The following is a 25,168-nucleotide window of genomic DNA, read 5'->3' on the forward strand; positions in this document are numbered from 1 at the left end:
GAAACAAATATGCAGATTAGGCATTGTGTCTTCAATCACCTACTGGCTACAAAGCATTATGAGTGTGACCTCACAGGTGGTCTATGCAGACGACAGGAGCAGGAAGGGGTGGCTAACGGAGCAACCATGAGCGATCTGGTCAATCTTTTCATAATAATGCATCCCAGATTTTCGAGGTAGTGAGTCACTCTGGGGAAAATCCCTTAAGGTATCACTCACCCCAAGAACAACATGTTCATTTTTCAAGCTAAGAACATTTTTAGCAAATACATTTTGATCTTCCTGTAAATAAGTGTCATTGTCATTTCCTGTGAGATAAACTGGAAGCAAAAACAATGTTCTCCTTCTTGTGTAAACTACTAACCCCCCATGTAATAATCATAAAACATGCTTGCATTCCAACCTGCGTAGTAACCATAGCTTCCTCCATTGATAATGTTCAGAAGTAAATGTAGCCGCTCGGGGACAGAAGTATCATTTACAGAATTAGCAGGTAATATAAAGGCTGAAAAAAGAAAACGTTTGCAGGAACCTCCTTTATAGACTGGTAAACTGCTATATTACATTACTGTCTTTGTGTTTAGATACGCTTTAACCTAATGTTACTCAGGACAGGCAAGACAGATCAGTTCTGATTTATCTGGATACTTGTTTCAGTTTAGCGATCCAAAGTAATAAAGCAATTGGATCAGTAAGACAGCCAGGCAATTAGCATTTTTAGAAAGCCTCCATATTTCTCTCAGCACAGGTATCCTTTACTACAGAACAGTCTGCACACGCTCTGTAACTATATTCTTGCAGTGCAAAAGGGGAAACTGGGGCTAAGGGTTTCTGTGCAATCTATTTTATGACATTATACTCTGGATTGTCTCCCCCTTTGCCCCTGTGGGCTCTCCCATTGATTTCCCCCTAAAGCTGGCCACACACCTTACAACCATCGCAAGACTTTTGTCTTGCGATTGGTTGTAAGGTCATTAAAAAAAACGTACGATCTGCCTATCTTGGACAGGCAGATCGTACTTGCGATAATCGCAAGCTTTCCGATGACCGCAATGCTGAACGTGCAGTGTGCGCTTGCACACACCGGCCTGTGCGGCAATTATCTTACAATCATGCCAGACACCCGCCGTACAGTAGAAACGGTCGCACGCCTTCCACACACCTTGCGATTATCGTACGATCGCGGGATTTCCTGCGATTATTATAAGGTGTGTGGGCACCTTTTAAGGTCCCCATACACCTTACAATTATCTGCAGATTTTCTGTGGTCAGATGGAAAAAGTGCAACAGATTGGCCCAGGTGGAGATTACTCCATTCACGCAGTTAAGTGTAGACGAAGGAATCTGTTGCACCTTTTCCATCTGACCACAGAAAATCTGCAGATAATCTATAGATGTATGGCCAGCTTTACTCTCCAACTGCCAAAAAAAAAAAAAAAAAACATGATTCAGTTCCATTTACTTGAATTTTTCAAATCTTCTCAACTTGACATGCATAGAAGTGGGGAAATCCTTCTTCAATGTCTACTGAGTGCATTACTGGACAATGTTAACTTTATATGACTCCAAAGTCATTGCTCAACAACATGCAAGGGCAGGGCAAGGAATGCAAGTGAGTATTGGGGTTAACGAGGGAAAGAACCACGGGTGATTCTAATCTCAGGCTATTGAGCAACTCAACCTTGAAATCAATTTGCTTCAAATGAAGAGGCTGCCAGCAATTGATTAAATCAAGCAGCATAAGATTTAAGTCGCCAATCTAGCTTACCCTCAAAGTGAACCTGGCCTGGCCTAAAGGTGCCCATACACCTTTACAATTGTCGTTCAATATTCGTCCGCGGTTTCGTACGATACTCGGCCAGCTGATGAGAAGTGCATGATCGCAATTACTGTACAACTGGCCAAATTTGGAAAACTTTCATTGAAACGGACGCAAATCGATGGATTACTGGCATTTTCGTAGAACAAAAACCACAACACGAACGCTGCACATGCGCAAACGAAAATCTGTTCTGTCGACCAAATTTGGCCAGTTAGTATTGCTGACGAATGATTATCGAAATCTACATTGGTCTGTGCATGATGAGGTTTATGTGCAGAAATTGAACGAGGGTACGCTGACGGGACAAATATAATTGTAAGGTGTGGCCACCTTTAATAATACCCAAGGTAATGGAGGGGCAGCTTGACATAAAGCCCTGCTCCTCTACCAAAATGGCCACCTCCACACACTAACACAGTGCACAAAAACATTTTGTACGCAGAACAGCAATGTAACATACAGTAAAAGCTATGCAGTACAGCATTGTATAAAGTAGAGAAGTGTGGAGTATACATCATACAGTGCAGTATATGAAGTGCAGCTACTATACTCCGTATATAGCAGAACAATGTGGAATATGCAATCTGCTGTACTGTGTGCGCTGCGGAATCGAAGTACATTGAACAGTTTGGAGTATATCATGTACGGCCGTATGTATACGACGGTGTGAATATAAAAAGTCAAGGGATTAATGTGTTGCAATATTTTGTACTGGAATGAATTGTCTTGGAAGCCTGATTCCTTATTGGAAACTCTTCCTCCAGAGACATTCTTATTACTCTTTATATAGTGTCCGCATATTCTGTGGTGGTTTACTATCTGGGGAATATCAGCCAGATAAAGACTAACATAATGAACAAAAAGGTCAGATCGCTCTGTCTGAAGGAGCATGCGGATTAAAGCTGGCCATACATAGCTAGATTTGTTTTCTCCCTGAAGCTGAATGAGAGAAAATCATGCTAAACAGTGTGGCTGGAGGAATCTCCACTGCCAGCTCTAGTATTCAGTAGCTGGGGTACCTGCAGATGCCTGAATAACTGTCCATGGGGCTGCATTGCCAGAAACACCCAATTCTTTCTCATGGGGCTGGTTCACGTCTATGAACTGCAGTTTACTGTGAAAGGGAGACTACGAGTATATGGGTTCATTCACACCCACGTGCTGCAACACTCACAGAACAGTCTAAATCCAGTCTGAATTTTCTTTATTTGTGTGTACGAGGTCTTTCAATCTGGCACCCTTCAAAACCGAAATAGAGCTTGTATGTTGCTATAACCAACGTTGCTGCCCTAGTTAAAGCTAAAATTCGTGTTTATTAAATCTAATAGTTATTTTTTTTACAGCAAGCTATATAGAGTTCCCTTAATTCATGATCCCATATAACCAGCACAGGGTGCTAGGCCTATTTTATAATGACCTTTCCTACTACGTGGAATAAAACAATGAGGGACATTTATCAAAACTCCTTTTGTATATTGTGTAAAGCGAGGTAGGAACAGATGCAAACCGCATAATAAATTAGCCACGGGGAAAATGAACACATCTGCACCTATTTAAAAAGTACACCTACGTTTTGCAACAGAAAACCTAAACTCCAGGATTTTGATTTTATTTTGCAAATACAATTGAAATAAATTACGTCTAAATAAGACAATCCTAGGTCCGTATGGCTGCTGGTTACTGCAAAAACCCTAGCTGCTCTGATGCTGGATTCTGCACAAAGCACTAAACATCCAGCGCTGCGGAGATGAAGAGCTGTGACAGTGAAGGACTCCATTCATATACCCAGCCCCTTCTCCAGTCACACAAAGCCTTGTATATGGTTAGTACAAGGTGTCCTGTGAATGGATGAATGAAGATTCTGGTTACCCTTCCTTTCCTCTACCCTCATCCATTCACAGGATGCCTTGTATTTTCTGTTAGAAGAAAGGTGTTCTGTGACTGGACGAGGGGAAATGAAAGGATCCCTGCACTGTGTAAATCTGGCCATACACCTATAGATTATCTGCAGATTTTCTATGGTCAGATGGAAAAAGTGCAACAGATTCCTCCATCTACACTAAACTGTGTGGATGGAGGAATGTCCGACTGGGCCAAGCTTCACTATGTTGCGTCGGCCTCGCTGGCTCTTTAAATATCTGAACAATGCCTGCATCCAATCACAATGTTCAGGTATTGTGACAGCCAGCCAGGCCGACTAGCAAGATACTGAAGCTTGGCTCAGTGGGAGATTCCTCCATCCACACACTTTAGTGTAGATGGAGGAATCTGTTGCACTTTTTCCAACTGAAAATAGAAAATCTGCAGATAATCTATAGGTGTATGGCCAGTTTAACACCCGCAGCTCTCAGTTACTGCGCTGGAAGAAGAGCACCGACAGCAGTTTCCAGCTTCAGAAACATTTATGGTATCTAGAAGATCCACAGATGGCATAATCATTTTTACAGGTAACTTGTCTGACTTGTGTCAGCAAAAAAAAAAAATTCATGAAGTTCTGCTTTAATGCCATCATTCTGTTTGCATGCAAACTGCGCGATAATGAATCTGCTGTAATAAATGGAGTGATTGTGCGAGCACTGAAAGCAGCATCCTTCATGTACACACTACAGCCAGAGCAACTGATCCTGAAACTAATCAGCTGAGATGGTGATATCGTGGGTTACTGAACTTTAAAGCCTCGTTCACACCTCAGCGGTCTGAAGAGCTTCAACGCTGGACACTAGCAGGTCTGGTAACTGAAGGGTGAAGAGTTTGGAGAAGTGAACAATCTAGGACAACATAGCTGAACTGGAAAGTGAGCTGAATTGGAGAATTTTTCCAGCTATGTTGTCCTAGATTGTTTACTTCTCCTGCTGTCTCCAAACTGTTCTCTTTTTCTGAATAGACCTGTAGGATTTCCATTATATTCAGTGGTGCCCAATCACACCTGAGTGTAGCATCATTTGAAGCTTGTCACTTTAAAAAGTACATAATCTTCATCTGGGGAGTCATGCACGGGAGTGCCTAATAACGCGTGGACATTTCTTGCCTAGTAGTTGACTAACAATAATAAAAAAAAAAAAAAGCTAAAGCCTGAAATGCATACAAAAAAAAGACCAAAAGGTGCTCAGCTTAAGTTAGAGGGGCCAGGGGCTTGTTCACACAACGCACATATGTATGCACAGAAAATGCATGTGCATTAGAGTGCGTTGACACACGTCTGTATTTTACTGTGTGCGAACTGCACTTTTTAAATACGCTTTTGCTGTACAGGCCACATCAAGGGTCAAAATCTTCAAGGCATGCACACTGTGCTCCATAAAAAGGCAGCTGCCTACATTTCTGCTCAATGCGCTAATGCGGCCATCAATTGTTTTTGCTGCGTCCTTGCACACTAAAGGCTATTGTCACTAAACCGTAACAATCATCACTAGTCATTACAACTGTTATCTTCCTGGAGGGAATTTGCACTTTGCAGGGGAAGTTTCCCTTAGCTTAGTGAGTGGAGAAATTTAAATTTGCACAAAAAACACCCTTGTCCAAAATAATTTAAAAAAAAAGTAATTTCTTGCACATGATTGAATGCAAAGTGAAGAGCCCATTTGCCTTTAGTAAATGAACCCCGACAGTCACATGACTAGAAATGACAATCAGACAAGCACCACGTATTACACACATAGATAACGCAGCCTCTGACTCCTGACACTATACACACATCACACACACCGCTCAGATCTGTCAAAACAGCTGCTGCTTGCGTCACTGTCGCATCTGGCAGATCACGTGAAACCCCCCCCGACTTGGCGCATGCGCCCTGGCAGCCGAGCAGACAATACTCACTGCGCCATCACAACAATAGTGAAGGCAGAAACGGAAATGGAGACGAGCACACTAGACTCTGAGGACAACAGACACAGCCAGAGAGCCCATCAGAAGCCCGGCGTGGCCAGCGCCCGAACTCGCCGGCTGGCATCGCCTCCTGCTCGCTTCCTCGCCCTCTTGCAATTCGAGAACCTTCTTCCAGGCGCTGCCATTCCCGGGTGACGCCACTGCCCTAGCAACCAATCCGCGGTCGCAGGTTTGTTTCCAACTGCCAGCTCGTACAGGTTGAAGCTGCCTTTTCCGTGACGTAAGTGAGGGGGCGGGGCTTTGCGGACCGAGGCATATGGAGTAGTGAACGCTCTTTATTAGTGCACGTAGAACGATGCTAATGGCCGCTGGGAGTAGTGAACGTGTGTCAGTTGCATGTGTCTGCTCCGCATATGTAGGTGAAAAGCCTGGCTGACAGAGGCAGCCTATCACCATCACCCTGCATACAATAGCCCGTGCTCGCTGCAGACTGTGTGAGCGTGACTGACAGCCTTAGCACCGCCCCATTAGCCTGCCAATGGGACCTGGAGGTCTGTAGTCACGTGGGCCTCCGAGCTGCGTCCAATCCGTTTCGGGTCGCTGAGGGCCGTGTGCTGGGGAGGTGGGGAGTGTGTAGAGAGAGGGGGAGGGCGGGAGAGAGACAGAGGGAAGAAGAGGGGTGTGAGCGCTGCTGTGTGAAGGCTGCCGGGCTACTGAGCGCCGTACACTCCGTTCAAGGCTATTCACCCCATTACAGCTGAACGCCCGAGCGTAAGGGGAGGACCGGGGAGCGTGAGAGACTCGTGTGATAGCAGGTGAGCAACTGGGGGGGTCACATGGGGGAGCGCAGGCCCACTGGAGGGGGATGGGTGACAGCGGGTACGGGTCACGTCAGTGGGGTCACTCGTGTTGTTCCCTGGTAACTAGCGGGATGTCACGATGTGTCCTGGAGGGGAAGGCCCGGGTACAGTGTGCGGGCCTGCAATCCTCTTCACGGGAACTGTGCTCATATCCCTGTCCTATCCACACCCCCTTCTGTCACTGGCCCCTGCACCCAGCAGCCCCTCCACAACAACCCAGCGGGCCCTCCACTACAGCTGATGGGTTTTCCTTCACAGCTTACTGTCTGTGTGCCAATGTTCCCTTACACTGCTCTCTTCTTGTCTGAGCCCCCACCACATAAAGGGATCTTGGCTTCATCCACAATCCCTGTGCTGTGGGCTTATTCACAAATGCAGAATGAAATAATAAACACACACAGGCCATTTTATAGCAGGACAAGCTCATGTAGAATCCCTGAGAAGTGCTGTCAGGTTTTGTGTATGTGGATCCAATGTTCTCAGACTTTTCCACATGCCCAGTTGTCAGTTTGTTGGTGCTCTGTGTCTTCCACAAAATCTGATCTCCCATTAAAAATGGAATGAACGGCATCTCACTGTCTGCGGACTCTTGCAGCAGATGCTCAGCCCTGTTGTGTGGGGGCCCACGTGTTCATGTGGCACATTTGACTATTTGCTCCATTTATTTTGGAGTCCTACCTAAGTGTTTTCTTTTACATCCCAGTAGACTGACGGCTGCGTTTAATACTTGGCCACCGTGGCAACTGATTTTGGGGATTGTCACTTGGATCCTGCCCTTAGTAGGTTTTTATTTTGCTTGTAAAGCACAGACCTCATTGTGCTTCGTGCCCCAGTTTGTCCCACTTTTTTTTTTTTTTGAGCTGCAGATTAACTATATTAATCCTGAATGCTTTAGGGGCCATGTTTTTCAGCTTTCCAAAAACAAAGGCAGACAGTTGGTGACACAATAGCATGCCATGCTGACACAGGGTATCACAATAAAAAGGGACAGCTTTCTCGAATGGAATTGTATTTGTTATAACAGTAAATACTTAAAGCCCAGACCTCATTGTGCTTCGTGCCCCAGTTTGTCCCACTTTTTTTTTTTTTTGAGCTGCAGATTAACTATATTAATCCTGAATGCTTTAGGGGCCATGTTTTTCAGCTTTCCAAAAACAAAGGCAGACAGTTGGTGACACAATAGCATGCCATGCTGACACAGGGTATCACAATAAAAAGGGACAGCTTTCTCGAATGGAATTGTATTTGTTATAACAGTAAATACTTTTTAATGTGGCAGTGTAAAAGTTAAACATTCTTTGATTCATCCCGATTCTTTGTGTACTTATTTACATTTGTTTTACAAACACTGTTATGATGTTGTAGGATTGTGTGTGTGTATAAAATGTGTGTGTGTGTTTTGATTGTTTTTCAAAACATCAGCCTGTTTGCAGTTGTGTATAATTGCATCATGGAGTATTTCCTGGATTTTTCTAGCATGCTTCTTCCTGTGGTCTAGTATGTTTTGTCTCGGGGGAGATCCAGGTCACTAGAGTGCAGGATCTGCTGCTTCGTTACCTCTGTAGGTGAAAAAGACAGATGTCACCCCTGGCATCATCCTGTAGCATGGGGTATTGTATCCTTTGTTTTGTCTCGGTTGGATCCATGTCTGGAGAGGTAAAGTTGGATTTGTATTCTGTGCGCTATGTACAGAGGGATGATTTGTTTGTGCCAATGGAGGTGGCGTTGTGGCTGTGCGGGGTGTTTTATTGCCGAGGATTGGTCATGAAAGAGCAGCAGGAATGGCTGCTGAATGTGTCACTGCCCATATGCCTGCATTACTATCGCTCCAGGCAGCTGTAAGCTTAGCAGCCCAACCTCTGTGTTCAGTGCTTTTACTTTCCCTTTTATCACGTACACATGTTACCCTGCCCAGGTAATAAATATGCACAGTAACAATAGAAACTTAGTCTTTCTGTTTTTCCTACAATTGATATTTATTCAGTGTGTAGTAACTAATTCCAACATTTTGTCTATATGAAATGTAACTGTCCCCTGTGCTCTTTTGAATCTGTGTTGCTGCGGATGCTTGTCCAATATTATGTTTTATGCATTAATTAAGCTAAAAGTGATTGTTTCAGGTCCGTGTCCATCTGATTTTGTGTGATGAAAGCTGAGAGAAGAAAGGGGGTGTGTACCTCGTCTCTCCAGGCGAGCATCCAGAGACAATGCAACTCGGGCATGAATGCCGCATATAAAGGAAGAAATGGCACATCTTGGCAGTAAGCTGGCCAGCAGCAGTTTGACATGGCATCGACTCATGCTTGCTGCTGTTATGCTTCTGCATTTATGCCTTACTTGGCCTGTGTCTGATCTTGTATCTGGCATGGAGTTGACTACTCCACCTTCTTTTCTGGTGTACGCTGTAATGTTGCTGTGCCTTTTGAAACTGAAGGATTTCGAGCTGTTTTCTGTGGCAAAAAATAGGCAGCGCATATCAGTGAAACATCTTTGTAAATCCTTTTATAGCCGATGTTTTTGACTGTAGCTAGGTAGATTCCCCCTCTGCTGCAACAAAAAGCCTTTGTGCTACCTCCCTTGTTTTCAAATCTCCAGGCAACCTCAGCTTAATTTCAACTTCTGGCTCAAATGGTTCTTTTAGGCCCATGTGCTATGGAGTGCATTGACATTCATTTTCCATGCCAACCCAACACTCTCAATGCAAATGCAATTTGAAAAAAATGCATTGCCTTTTGGTTTGCTAGGAAATAATTAATCGGGTCTATCTTTTCATCCGTGTATGTGCATTGAGGGCTCATTGAGAAGGAATGTGAGGAAGGTGTGCACTAGTGCGAATGGACCCACAAGGCACTGTTTCAGAGATTTATCACCAGATGTTTATGAATCTGGGTATACACGGTTAGAATTTCACTCATTGTTTTTAGAATGTTTTGTTTGATTTTCTATTAGTCAGTGGAGTCAAACAAATGTTTTTCACCATAGTGCCAAAATAATTCGAAGGAGTAGAATGGATAGAAAGAAATTCCAACAGTGAATGTGGTTTTTCGTTCAGGAAACTCCATTCATTGCAAAATTGAACTGTAAAAAACAGACAATGTTTTAAAGAACGTTTGTCAGGTCTCTGATGGCAATATTGAATATTCTGATGAGATTTTTCATAGAAACGTTCATAAGAAATTCTGTGTATTCCCAGCTTTTCATGTTGCAAGCTTTTTTTTTTTTTTTATCTAGTCCTGAGATTTGTTACTTATGAGCATTCATTCCTCCTTCTCTGCAGTGTTGGAGGTTGCACAGTTTGTTTTTTCCTGGGAAAGGGTGCTCCTTCCAGGACTGTGCACAGCTATGTGGGACCATGCAATGTGATGCACCTGAGGTGTAACTAGTACCTCTTGTGGGTTTGTCCTATAGCACTGTGGTGGTCAATGTAAAAGCTTCCATGACAGGTACCTTTCCAACATATACACTGCCTGATTTTTGCAAGAAAATATGTCACAATAGGATTTTGTTAATCGGTTTTACATGACAGGTTTGAAAACGTGAAGAAACTCATACACTATAAAAATCTTTGTTGGAATAGATTATTTGAGTTAAATGGGAAGTATTTAAGTGGTGATCAGCATACATATAAATTGTCTGTGCTTGACCCAGTAATTGACTCGGAGATTGAAATATTTCATTCACTTGAACTAAAATTTTGCAACTGAAAAAGATAAATTATAAAAATCCTTTTGCCGATCTTATTTCTGGAAGGACATGATGAAATATACATGAGGAGAAATAATTGTAGTGGCTACAAGGTACAATAGACCTCTAGCAAGCAAATATCTAATCTTTCTTTGTGTTGGCAAAATAGCTCCTACGTATAGCCAGCCATAGGCTTGATTCACACCATTCTGTGCAGTTCTGTATGTTATCAGCATTTGTTGACACGCATTGTAACATGGTACCATTGACACCCATAGGCCTTAAAACACGCATTAATGTGTCAAAAAAACAGACCAACGTTTTTTCATTAAAATGTGATCTAGCACAATTTAAAACAATGGCCAACCTTTTTATTGTGCATTTTAACGCATAGCTATGAATGGACCCTTTATGAAATTTAATCTGTTTGTCCTTTTAAATTTTACCTCCACATTGTACAACAGATCTGTCAGCATTGTGTAACTGGACTTTGTAGCAACTATGTGAATAATTTCATAGCTACACATTGTATAAGTCTTACGTTCACTGATCTGAAATATGCAGTATTAGAATATTTTGCCTTTTGGTATGAAAAAAAGATATATATTTCAGCATGACAAAATGTCAAAATATTGAATCTGACATGCATTGTTATTCATATAAAGGCAAATATGATTTATAGTGTTAAAACATATAATATTGTTTCACATACATGGTTCATTTTAACCCTAAATTGACAACAAAATGAAATCAATGTTCTGCAGATAAGGTGATTGCTGACAAACAGTTCAATTGCTTAGTAGTACGAAAAGCTCATAATCCTTCTGTAGGTTTTACTATCTGTCTTTTTTTTTCCCCCCTTAAATGATGCCAATGACCAAGTAGTTAAATCACAAATGATTGAACAAGGAATAGATGCTGTAAACATATTTTCTTTGTCTGCTGGATAGCTGCATATGGAGAAGGTATATATGCATGCTCAAGTATTCTTTTGTTCTCTGAGTTTTTGCTGCTGTGCATGTGTCGTCATCATCATGCATTTATGACGGTGTTTTACCTTCTTTGTTATTATGGTTGAAATTGCATATTAGATGTTTCTCAGCCTAGACGGTGTAGATATTTAGCAGAATACAGACTGAGCTATATTTGTTGGGGAAGTGTTCTTGCTGATGCAAAGGTGATGGTGACCTACACAGAGCACATACGTCTCAAACCATACCCATTGCATATTAATTGCTTTGTGCTGTGTATACGTTTTCTTAATGTGCTAAGAAATTGGGTTGGCCAGATCTTTCAGTAATAAAGAAATGACACTGAAAGCCTTATCCATTTTTAATGGTGAAATTGCCTCATTTTCTGTTCCTGACCGGGTGTTTTAAATTTAGAAACCCTAATATTAAATATGTGCTGAGGCTTTTTTGTTTGCAAAACCATGTTTATTTCCTGCTGTAGTCCAAACCTTTGCATTAAATTTCCTTGCTCTTGTTTGGTACTGCAGCTATGTGTCCTTGAATTATGTCTGCAGCTTTTTAACTGGCTGCTCAGCACTTTAGATTTTCAGTATTTCTACTTTATTGTCTTTATTTATTTTTACCGTCCCTGCCCTTTGCTTCAGGCTTCCAAAAGGTTCTGTGCTACAGTTTTGAGTGTAAATTTAAATACTCGGGCCTTAGTTACTATAAGTCATGGTATTTGACACAAATGATTGTTATTCCTGGTTGCAAGGTTGTTGTGTGTGATGTGATAACAGCAGCCTTTCTTTTGTGATTGGGTTTATTATCCAGCTTCATTATGTTTTCCCAGTAGCACAGCTATGTTTCTCCCTTTTTTTTTTTTTTTTTTTTTTAGAATGTTGGGAAGTGCAGGGAATGTTTAACCCTTAGGGCCTATTCACACCATGTCCATATCATATGCGGCACGTGACATTTGTCTTCCGCACCAAAAAATGCATTTGTATGTGAATTTTATTTCGGGTTGTGTTCACACCAGTCCAGTCCGTTCCAGTACAGGAAAAAAAAAATGCATGTCCTGCACCCAAACGCACCGGTACGCAACAAAAGCTATGAGATGGAGCAGGAAGATTAATTTCCGTAATGACATTACCCCTAAACAAAAAAATGCACTGGAATGCGTCACAAATGCACCGCGTTTGCAGAAACGCATGCAGATCTGGTCCGGACATGGTGTGACAGAGTCCTTAGGGAAGCATTTAGAGCAGTACAGTTATTTGATGTCAGTGTCATCAAATAACACAGGTGCCCAAAAAACTGTTGTCTGTCTGTCTTAAGTTTACTTATCTTGTCCATACACTGAATCTGAGTTCCAACAGTAGGTGGCCCTGCTGATTTAAAAGGCAATTACTCTTCGTTTTGATGGAGACCTCATAAATTGTCAGCAAAACAGTGACTGCGGACATTCAGCTGCAATCCCTGTTGGGTTGACTGTGGTGGGCGCCAGCCATCAGACTACAAAAGCCTGGGGGGGGGACTCTTCCTTCCACGCTGTCAGAAGGCAGAAAGCTTGTATTTAAAGGTTGGTCCACCTTTCTTATAAAATTTATTATGCGGTCAAGAGGCCCCAGTAGTTTAAAAAACATTTCAAAGCTTATAAAATCAGAGCTTACTTTGAACGGGGGGTCCCCTGGTTTGAACCCTGGTCAGGACACTATACACAAGGAGTTTGTATGTTCTCCTTGTGCTTGTTTGTTTCCTCCGGGTACTCCAGTTTCCTTCCACACACCAAAAGACATGCTGGAAGGGTTTTTCTCTTCTGTCTAAATTGGCCCTGTATGTATGCATGTGAGATAGGGACCTTTGATTGTAAGCTACACAGGGGCAGGGACTGATGTGTATGTGAAAATTAAAGTGATGTGTAAATTGTTAGGGTTATATAAATACCTGTAATAAATACATTGCATACCCATAGGCCTGCTTGAATGATCTACCTTGTCCTGCCTAGGATTTGAGATACTTTATATGTTCAGTGTAACCCTTCCCCCATGTAGACTGCGCATGTGTGAGCCTTTAAAGAGGGGGAGCGCTTGTTCCTCTGCGACCTGGGGCTGTGCTGAACTTAGTGTCTCCCAGATCCAAGACAAGGCCGGTTGCTCACAATGGTAGCTTTTTGGCCGCACTGAGGGTAAGCAGCACTTGACCTTCGGGTTTGTCATTTAAAGTAAGTTCCAATTTTCTAAGCTGCTAGTGTTTTTTTGGGGGGTTTTTTAACTACTGGGGCCCCTTGACTGCATAGTAGATTTAATTTGAAAGGTGAACTAACCCTGTAAAGCATTTCAAAGCACAAATTGGTCACAAATCATACGTGATGTACAGCACTATAAAGAGAGAAAAGGTGTTGGACTTTAGGTATATAGCTACAGCCTTGTATAATACTCTTTTCCTGGAAGGGTTTTTTTTTAAGTAGGTATTGCCTACAAAAAATATAACCAGACCAAGAAAAAAGGATGACCTACTTCTTCTTTAACTGCCTCCGGGCCGGCCGTAGAAGTAAAACGGCCGGCCCGGAGCTCTCTAGATCTGAGCGGGCGTCTTTAGATGTCCGCTCAGACACGCCCGTTTTTTAAAAACGGGCAGCGATGCCTATTACCATACAAGCGAGCCCGGGATCAGCATGTCCCCTGTCACGGGATCAGAGGGAGCTCGGTATACAAGCTCCCTCTGGTCCCCTCTCCTCTGCAAGAATGCGGAAGTGTTGTATATTACATCACTTCCGCATTCTTGTGTCACTCTCCAGCTTCAGAAGCTGGAAAGAAGCTGATGGAGCTGATCTGTGCTTCATCAGCTTCTTTTGGGGGGTCCTAGGTGACATTAGGGGTCTTGGAGACCCTTGATGTCTCCATAAAGAGGACCTGTCACATATTTTGCTATCACATAGGGGGGGTTTATTAGCCCCCGTATGTGATAGCAATAAAGTTTAGTGGGGGGAAAAAAAAACATTTTTTAAAGTCTTCCCATTCGTACACGCATGCAAACATGCGTCGGGGGCGCATACCTGCAAAAAAGACGATTGCGCCCTTTACGCCGCACATGTTACATATCGCCGCGAACGTCCGAGTGAGAGCAATAAGTCTAGGGCCATCAATCACTGATAACACTAAACTGATGAGCGCTAAAAGCTTTTAAAGTGTCGCCTATGGTCACTTTTGGGTATGGTAGTTTTCTGCGATTTCGCGGGTGCGCACAATTTTAAAGCTTGACATGTTTTGGTGTCTATTTACCCGACGTGACCTGATCTTTTATATTTTACCACAAAACTGGGTAGTAATAAATGTTTCCTAACAATGTAAAAAAAACTTTGTTTTCAAAATTTTCTGTAATTTTTCCTAATTATAATAAAAAATAAAAACTCCAGAGGTGTTTAAATACCACCAAAATAAAGCTCTATCTGTCCCCAAAAAATTGTATAAAATTGATTTCAGTACAGCGTTGCATGATGGAATAAATGTCAGTCAAAGTACCGCAGCGCTGAGCACTGAAAAATGGCCTGGCCAGGAAGGGGGTCTAAACACCTGGTCTTGAAGTGGTTAACTACCCATAGATATTTTATGCTGGTTGAACATATAAGCACGATGCAACCTTAAAGAGGTTTTTATGACTTAACTTTCTGTAAACGTGCTCTAGGAGAAGCCGAATATACAGTTTTCTATTTGATCACACGGGAAAGCACAGACATCTTCAGTATTGGCTTATCTCAACGCTAAACATACTTGATTGATTTTGAAAATCCAGTTTGAGAGATTTCACCCAAAAAGAGTTTTTAGGGGATGTCTGTGGAGGTCAGCTGTGCCCACAGATGTGATAAATTCCCGATTGGATCATGCAGTTATGACTGGTACATTTAGTCTGGAACCTAGTACCGTGTTTCCCCGAAAAAAAGACAGTCTTATATTTTTTTTGGCTCAAAAAAAACACACTAGGTCTTATTTTCGGGGTAACTGGCTTCGTTGGCACTGCTGATTCTCTCTTCACAATTAGGTCTTTTCGGGGTAGGTCTTTTATCAATTCCCAAAAATAGTACTAGGTCTTATTTTCAGGGTAGGTCTTATTTTCAGGGAAACAAGGTAGTACAAATACACCATTTTCTCAGGATTCCTTACTGATCTGTTTTTGTTTCCTATTGCCACCCACTCTTCAATATTTTATAGGAACCATAAATGGGTTTTTCAAGAGTTGGTTGGAAGTCTGTTCTTTTTATCCTCACCAGTTTTCTCTTTTGTGATCTGACAAGGTTTGTGACATAACTGTCGCTGAACATGTGCACAGTTGTAGAAACACCTAGTTTTGAAGGTGTATACTTTGGGGTCGTTTGCATTCTTGTTGGTTCACTAAGTTCATAGTAGGCGCTGGTGATCCTGTCACGATAATGCCGGTTTCTTGATCTGTTTCCTTCTATGTAATGAAACATGAACATGACAATCATGGGAATTGTATCTCCAAAAACAAGTCTATGCCCATATTTCCACCCTAATGAGTTATTTTATTAAATGGTGGTTATATCTGTAAGGATCAGTGCTAGAAGGCATATAAACAGGCTGGGCCTTACGACCCATGTCCGTCCCTAGACGTAAAGAACTGACCTGCAATTCATCAGTTTTTTTTTTATATTTCATGCATTTTTGTGGGACCAAACATGTTAACTTTAAGGCTTCATTCACGCACAACGCAAGAGCAAAATTGTATATTGCGTATATGCGCGCACAATTTGCAATCCCACAATGCATCATTCGTAATAAAAATGTTAATTAACTTTACGTGCGTATATGCACGTAAATGTGCTGCCCGGACGCATCTCGGTTCCATTCTGTTTTGGCGCATTTGTACGCTACGCAGCTATGTGTATGGAGCCATTTATTTGCATATGCTGCATATGGTACTATACTCGCATATATGCGCGCCAGTGTGAATGAGGCCTAAACAGGTTGTCACCTTGAACAAACAAAATGCTGTTTTAAGTGCAGAAGACCAGAGGTGCCTGTACATATACCTGCAGTAGATTTCTGTACCTCAGCTTTCGCCCAGAAACTTGGCTATTCTAACAGGCAAAGCTTTCAGATATCTGGTTACCATTAGATACTTGCCCTTCATACATGTCAGCAGCTTTTTGTTTTCCTGAAGTGACCGGTTCTTTTAATGTCAGACTACAATATTTCTGCAAAGGCAGGCTGGCCTGGAACTAACCATGAAAAAAATGGTAGAACCCTTACCTAATAATCGGCTAACTAATCGATTTTGATAATAATCGTTAGCTGCAGCTCTACTTTTCTATAAAAATTGGCCGTCTGACCTCGTCCTTGAGTGAATACTGCCGCATCTGTGCCTTTGTTTTTATTCTGCTGGGTCTGCTCTTACTCAGTGGGTGATCACTTCACTGGAACATTCAGCCTTTTCCCTTCTATGTTTCGAGCTGCACAGCATAAGAAAATATCTCGAGGGTGAAAGTGCTGGGAGGTGTGCTAAGTATTTGATTGCAACTTTAATGATCTAGGTGCTAAAAATGTGGATAGCACTACTTTACTTTCAGAAGTAGAATGGCTAGAATTTCTTGAAAAATTGTTTACGGTGTTTTAAATTTTCAAATATCACAATTTATATAAAAACAGTTTGTGTGCAATTGTGTCGTCCTTGTGCAGTTATTTGTGAAGCTGCACTTCTTCCGATATGGAATGTTTACGAGATCTAAAACCTAACTGCAGATATCTCAGCAAGTGTAACATATGCGCCCCCCCCAAGCTGATAAAGTATCACAACACTGGAATTTTTTTTTAAATGTATAGAATTTGGGTATAAATATGGAACAAAGGTGATACCACACCCAAAGAGGAAATGTATAATAATGCGGCAAAGATAAGGGCTTTTACGGTATCAAAAACCACTGATCGAGCACAAAAGTAGGTTACGATTACATGCGATATGCGATATCATGATGTCATGGTATCAAGGGGTGCCAATATTCCTCAACGCGTTTTGCGCCCAATATAGGGGCTCCTTAAGGAGGAAGGAAGAGGATGCTCTGTTACATTGGTGCTACCAGCTGGCTTCTGTGGAGATTACAGCAATATTCAAAAGCAAGGACCTCTGTGTACCTCGGATCTTTTCTCCAAATGGTTGCCTAACCTGGTGATGACATTGCAGGAATGCACTCCTTCCTTCAAACGGTCACACCAACGTAACAGAGCATCCTCTTCCTATTCAATATTGCTGCTATCTTTACAACGGAGGCCTTGATTATATGCCACAATATGAAGGAAGGATCATTGTTTTAAGTGTTTTATTATGCACAATAATTTTCTATTATATTTTTGTATGAAATAAAGATGTAATTTTAACCTACTTTTGTGCTATCGGTGTTTTATAATACCTTAAAAGCCCTGATCTTTGCTGCATTATTAATGAATAGTTTTCTTGTTGTGTTCTGAATAATACACTGTTGTGCTTGGGCTTTATGCTTGATCTTGCAGTCTGAAATTGAAGAATCTCATTACTGCCACCATTGTAGTACTTGACACTTAAGCTGGCCATATGCTCTTCGATTCCCGTTTGGAAATCTTCCACGAACGGTCTTTCGAACGATAATCGAACAGTTGATGGGGCATTTTTTTTTGTTGGTTTTTTTTTTCTGTAATCTCGTTTGAATTTTCCCAAAGGTTGAGACTGGAAAACTTTTTTTTCAAATCAAACCAAAATCGATTGGATTAGTGGCGTTTTAGTACGGAAAAAAAAATCGCAGGAGGAACACTGCACATGCGCAAACGAAAATTTGTTCTGTCAATTGACAACATTCGGTTATATCATAATAAATAATAAATAGTTAACACTGGTTCCGTTTTTCTCCATGAGATGCAGACATCACTACAGGCGGTTATGTTTTGATGGCCAGGATGGCATTTCTCCCAGCGTAAAGCCCCTTTTAACAGCACACTTTTAAAGGAGAACTATGGGGTTAAGGCTTTTGCCCATAGTTCTCCTCCCTAAGCTCTCCTCCCTAGGCTCAGTATACCGCGAGCTGTAGCTCGCAGTATACTGAGACGCCGCAGCTGAAGTGGATCCCGACAATTATGCAGGGATCCGCCCAGCTGCGTGAGTGACAGCTGGCTCTGCAGTCTTGGTCTTATAGTGTTTAAAAACAATCTCGGCAGTTATATTCTTAGGGCCTGTTCACACGATGTCCGTTTTCTGTGCTGACCTGATCCGTACGCTCCTGCACTAAAAATGGGTTTTATGGGCTACAGTTCTCACGTGCGTAGCCGTTCAGGGTACGACAGAAAAAAATACTGAATGTCACATTTTGTACGGTCAGGAAACAGACCGGAAACGCAAAATGCGTCAAACGCACTGCAGCTAACATACCTACAGCCCCACTCCAGCAAAAAAAAAAAAAAATCATGTGAACAGGCCCTCAATAGTCAGGATTCCTCTAAACAAAAAACACTGGGAAACAAAATAGAGGACAGCACAAGGTGAAAAACGCAAATGACAAAACACTTAAACGATTGACAAATGTGCATCGGCGCACATATAATGCTCAAAACTGCTTTAAAAAATGCCTGAAACATGCTTATGTGTGAACTTAATGCATATCTAAACACAAAAGTAAAATGTGATTTACCAGCCTACCAATTCTTTGATGTGGTGCCTGCATTAGTTTTCTTTTTTAGGAATGTTTCCCTTTATTTTTACCTGGTGATCCTGCCAGTAAGTTTATTTTTCCTTTAACAGACCAAGCTGTAGATCCAAAGTGTCAGTTGGAGGCTTGAGATGATTATTTACACTGGACAGGTGTGCTTTCAATGATCAGCTGATGTTCATTTATGTAAAACCTTTATCCCAAAAGGAAAAAAAAAAAAAGATTCCTGTATCGGCTTTATCCCAAAAGAAAAAAAAAAAGGATTCCTGTATCGGCTTTAAAGTCTGATCTGAAGTTCAAATGGAATTAGTCAGTCTATCCAAATCTGTTAGATCATCTAACATTACCCTCTCCATAGGCTGACAATGCTGCGGTCCAAGTGTGGCTCAATTTCTCCTCCTGAGTGGAGCCACCCTAAAGGTGCCCATACACCTTACGATTATCGTACGATAATCGTATGCGATCGACTTTTCGTACGACAATCGTAACGTGTGAATAGAGTGCCCGACCGATAGTACTGTACAATCGTACGACTTTTGGTGGTCAAGCATGTTTGAAAACTTTGCTAGATCGTACGATTTTCGTAAGGTTGCTGGCGTTTCCGTCCGTCAAAAGTCGTACGATCTACACTGCGCTTGCGCTAACAAAAATACGGCAAATCATTTACCGCATATCGTCCAGGTGCTTTTAGTTAATTACGGCTAAATTAATCTTGCGATCATCGGGGCAGGATGGGGCCGTCGTACGAAAATCGTACGACGGTTCGATCATCGGACGAAAAGTTTCGTCCGATAATCGTAAGGTGTATGGGCACCTTAAGACAGGAAGTGTTACTTGTTGGATCCCCAGGTGAAAATAAAGGGATACTTTTTTTTTTTTATCCCAAGGGGGGATGCCAATAGGTTGCAGCGCAGTCCTATTCACTTCTGTGTTCGCTTGTCGATGTATGACAATGCTTAGCGCTGTCCGACCTCAATGCTTTCGTTGATGAGGGCGGCTGGGGAGTGGTAAAACTGTGGATCAACCACTTGAGTCTATCACCCCTCAGGGCCTCTTTAAACAAGGCCTTGAAGATTGGTAATCTGAAATATTTTCATTTTTGGGGGGGTTAAGATACGCTTTAAATTGGCATATGTGCATATGGTTTTCCTTCTGAAGTCACATAATTAGTCAATTGGAGTATATGGGTGTGCAATTAAAATGCCTCATGATTTAAAAAACAGGGAGATGATTGAGAAGTGAGCGGTATGTGTTCGCTCACTTCCCGATCTATTGAACCGACTCACCTCACAGTTCTCCTTTTTAAGATGGCTGAAACCAAATACAGGGAGGGGAACAAAATTGGAGCAGCAGTGCATGACAACCAATCAGCTTCTATCTTTCATTTTCAAATCTTAACTGAACAAACTTAAGAGAGAAGCTGATTTGTTTTTATGGGCAACTGCTCCAGATTTTGTTTGCTCCAGTTTTGATTAATTCACCTCGTAGTGATTCTGAAGGAAAACCTGCAAGGTAGGAACCTTCAAGTGGAAGTATGTTATATAAATAAAAGGTGGAAATGTCTAAGAGGGTGAATCCACGTACAAAGTACTGTAGGAAATGTTAGTCAGTTGCTTAGGTTATTACTCTTGTCTAAGCAGATGAAAATGTTATTCGAAACCAGTTAGAACGCTCCACTTTGATCCAAAATGTCGATTTGAAGCTCGGTATACGTTATTTAAAGGAAACCTTTGCTAAAAGAAGTATGTGAACATTGCCCACCTCGCCTTTTTCAAATGGTACTTGAGAGACTATCGCGATGATCTAATCGCGTTCATACTTTGTGTCTAAATCACTGACTTGAAGGAAGTATGCAGAGCAGTTTTGAGTTTCCTTGCTTCATACTTGTTTCCAGTCAGGACTCTGTATTGAAACCAGAGACCAAAAGGAGGGTTAGCAAAGGCAGCCTGCATATTTGTCTCAGCATAGGATTATTATTAAGTTACTGCATTTTCTTTTTTTTATATTTGCAATAAGTGAAACTAATGTATTAACCCCTTCATGACCGAGGCCTTTTTAAAAAAAAAAAAAAATGTTGCACCCGTGTTATAATCCACATTTTAGGCCTGCAAATTACTTAACACCCAAACATTATATATTTTCTGAAAGCCAAGATCCTATAGAATAAAATGGTGGCATTTGCACGATATTGGCACAACCCTTATCAAACCCCAAAATTTAGTGAAAAATGCACTTAATTGCCCCAAAACACAATAAAATATAAAGATGAGGTTATATTGAGTAAATGGATACCCAACATGACCAGGTTAAAAATTGTGTGTGTCCGTGAAACTGTGACCAAATACATGTGCAGCGCGATCGTCGTTTCCAAACCTAGGCGCACCCGACGCGTGTGCTCGCGGGGTAGGGGACTTTAACATTTTTTAACAAATTATTTCTACATCTATTTAATATTTTTTTTTAAATGAAATTGCTTACGAGCCCCCCATGTGATAGCATATTGGCAATGACAGGTACTCCTTTTAAGGTGATATTCTATCTGTCCCCCAAAAAATTGTATAGAATTCATTTCAGTATAGTATGACTGAATAAATGTCAGATTAGGGTATATATTGGAGTAAACTGTAACCAATAAATGCAATATTGTTTGGCTGGTCAGAGAATTCTGCCTCCGAATAATTTTTATTCAAGGGTCAGTCATTGAATTTTGAATTGATTCATCTAGACACAGATTACATCCATCATCCACAGTGCGCTCTGCACAGCACATTTTATGTGTGTCAGCCATATGAATAATAATGTGATCGCCAGAATTTCTCTTGGGTGTCCACTTGCTCAGTTCATTTTATTTTCATTTGCACATGATTTTTTTTTTTTTTTGCACACAGCCATATTAATACTAAACTAACTAAAACAGGCTTAATGGCCAATCATAACAAAAACAGTCAATGGAATTCTTATGGCTGGCCATATTTGTGGCTACAATTCAGGTTTCATTATAATGATTTAAAATCATCTTTCACATCCCCTACTGTTTACATGATGGTGTACTGATTTTGCTGCTTTCTTAATATGATTTCACATCTTAGAGAAAAGCATTTAGTTTCTTCAGTCATAGCTGAAACGTATTTCCATTGTTCAAATTGGTAGCTGCTGCCCTTCAAGGATTCGTAAGATCGATGAATACTCCCAGACACCACAGAAGGGGACTGTCTGTGCTCCCTGGCATTTTCAGGTACCTGGAGCCAGGTTATCACCATGAAATGTGATATAGGTTTGCAGGACCGCTAGTTGCAAAGTTTATATATAAGGTTTACCTCAAAGTGGTATAAGGTAGCTGAAGACCTGTCGGTGTTTGCCATTTGCTCATATTTGCTGTGTTGTAATCTGCTAAATCAGTTCACAGCTAGGGAAAGCCACCAAGGGGCGGCCTGCAATTCACTTGAAGCTTTGTACAAAAAATCGTCTCTAGCACCCGGCTCTCTTAATCTGTCTCCCTAAGCCTCCATTCACACCTAGGCAACAGTGTTTTAGGGGGTTTTGTCTAGTGTTTTTGCACGCGTCTATGTGCGTTTATCAAGCATTTTGAGGGTTAATATCCTTACCATCAGTAAAGGTTAGGTTTGAGCCATGGTTATTATATACGGACTGTTGACCTATCCCGTTATACTGCTAACCTGGAGTTGCAACTTGACTTCCTTATGTATTAAAGCTGAACTCCAGCTATATAGATTTATGTATGTTTACATTGGTCCAGCTGGGCACAGTGTATACATCATTTATTCCTGGTAGGGCCACAAGGATTCTGTAAAACACTATAGTCGTCAGTTACTACATTGCTTTAAGGCAATGTTCCAGATTCTGTACTGCTGCTGTGCTAAACCGTAACGTTGCCACCTCTCATCCAATATTGGAACGTCTAGTGTTCTTTTATAAAAAGACAAGGCGTTCGCTGAATGGTCACAGTGCCAAGCAAGCCATCCACTGTTTTCACAGCAGAGGGGAAATTGCTCAGCAGAGCAACATACAGGACTCAGAAAATCGTTGTATAGCCCTGTAGTAGCTACGGCTACAACCATAGTTTACAGCAGTGGTTCTCAACCTGTGTAACCTCGGGACCCACATGTTTCCTCGGTCATTAAGGCGTGACCCAAAACAGGATCCCTGTGACCCTACCAGATATTTATGCATACCTACCTAGCTGTAAGTGTACCTAAAATCTTTATAGCTGGGCTTCAGCTTTAAAAATATGCTACAGTCATCAACACAAAGCAGTTTGCTGCCTCTCAAAATTTGGTCTTTTTATATTTCCATTTTTGTTTTTTTCTTCTTTATAACCAATCCTTGACTCGATGGATGACTTTTACTAAAACCCTAACCCACTATGAATGATTTAGCTCAGGTTTCCAGTCAACATGTACTGAGGTACAGATGGCCCGCTTCCGTAGTGTGTGTCTGTCTATCCCAGTCCAATCTGGGCTCTATTGCAACACTTCATCACCTTTAGGCTGGGTTCACACCTAGATGTATCGAATATGCGCGTTAGTCGCACGTTTTTACCGCGATTCACAGTAAAAAACGCGCGACAAACGCTTGTTTCTGAGGGCTACCTGGCTGTATTCCAATGGATACGCGCGGCAAATACGCCCTAAAGAAGCTCCTGTACTTCTTTGGGCGTAGGGTGTTTTGCAGCGCGTTCCTACGCACTGTAGAACGCCCAGGTGGGAATCATGCCCATAGGCAATCATTGGTTTTCACATGTTGAGCGTTTTACAGCGCTTAGGAACGCGCTGTAAAACGCCCAGGTGTGAACCAGGCCTTAGGGGGGAGTTCCCACTTGGAGGCAGAACCTGTCTCTCTAGTGTCTCTCTAGTATTGAGCAGGATTCATATTTTGACAACACACCACCGGTGGATATTGAAGTTTTGCAGACATATATTCATTTACATATCTGTTTGCTGAGACACACTATTAAGTTTTCATCACATGCAGCCTAAGGTATAACCATGAACAAGGACTTTTATTTGTATGGTTTGTGGGATTTGTAAGTAGGAAGACTGGGAGTTCACCATTAAATTGCGTGTTTCTTATTTTTCCAAGGCAACACTGCTGCTGTTTTTGGTTTGTAGCTTTCAGTTTGTCCAAAGTATTTGTTACACACATCTTAGTCCAGACTGGTTGCTGTCAAGTCTAGTAAAGCACCTGTGGAGGGAAGTTGGTATGAATGAATATTTAAGTGCTATTGTATAATTATATGTTAAATGTGTTCTCTACATGCAGACAAAAAGAGCTTTGCTGTCAAAAAAAGGCATTTTGTGGTTTTCCGTTTCATGTCCTCATATATTTCAGCCTCGTGTATCATTGAATCAGCCAAAGTCAGAAGTGTTCAGTGGAAATTGTACAGCAGCTACAGAGAGTTTCTAGACTTGGTTTCATCTTCGGAATGAACTCTGCTCCACTCCATTTTATTTAAAAGGAAATACATACCACCTTCTACTTATTTTCAGTTAAATTACATTTTTGGGGGTGGCATATTATTAGAGTGTTAATGAAGAAAGTTTGTTTTTGAAGTTGAACAGTTTTTATGTAAATTTCAATAGTAAAAATTGTTTCTGTAGAAGATGCTTACCATGCTGCTGCTGATTTAATACTTAGCTATATGTATGTTGGGAATTGTGCATTGTGGTACCATTTTTAAAAATGAATTACCTTGCACATTTGCAGGTTGCAATGATCTGCAGTTTAGCACAGTGCCCGTAAGCTATCGTTTAGCATGCTCCACAAAAAATGGGGGGGAGGGAAATAAAGCAAACTTCATCCGGTTGCAGGTTTGGGGCGTGCGATGTAGACCCAAAAAAACTCAGTACACAGGGCTTATGTTGCACCCTGTCCCTCTTACCTGCTGCCTCTCCCCCTTGCCACAGTTTACAGTGCTACGCAGCCAATGCTGTATATAGACCGAGCATCTAAACAGAAGCAAAATACATTGTTACATTGTATTTACTGACATTGATATCAGTTAACGCAGTCTTACCAAAATATCCGCTTAGCTGTTTTTTTTTTTTCTGCGTGGTGGGTTTTTTTCTTTTTCTAGCCATGTATATTTACACTGTTTACTGGATTTGTTTAACTTTTTTTTGTGGCTATTTTGTTTTAAAAAATAAAATTGCTGATCAAAAAAACACTTGTTTTTAGGCTAGGTTCACACCCTAGGCAACTGAGCTAATCAGCTTTTTTCACGCGATTGTCGCATGTTTTCATTTGTGCAACTGTTCTTTGAAACTTGCGTGGTTGTCAATGCATAGAGATGTCTATGGGACCCAAACTGCATGTC

General features: G+C 41.5%; 1 protein-coding gene across 1 annotated transcript in view; it reads left to right on the forward strand.

The window, feature by feature from the left end:
- The first annotated feature begins 6,203 nt into the window (after positions 1-6,203).
- Positions 6,204-25,168, forward strand: part of ANKRD12 (ankyrin repeat domain 12) — a 97,778-nt gene continuing 78,813 nt past the window's right edge. The window contains exon 1 of the mRNA XM_018553597.1: positions 6,204-6,465. The gene's annotated coding sequence lies outside the window, so the exon portion shown is untranslated. The remainder of the gene's footprint in view (positions 6,466-25,168) is intronic.

The sequence above is a fragment of the Nanorana parkeri genome, unplaced genomic scaffold (assembly GCF_000935625.1).
Source record: "Nanorana parkeri isolate BGI_ZX_2015 unplaced genomic scaffold, ASM93562v1 scaffold7, whole genome shotgun sequence".
Lineage (NCBI taxonomy): Eukaryota > Metazoa > Chordata > Amphibia > Anura > Dicroglossidae > Nanorana > Nanorana parkeri.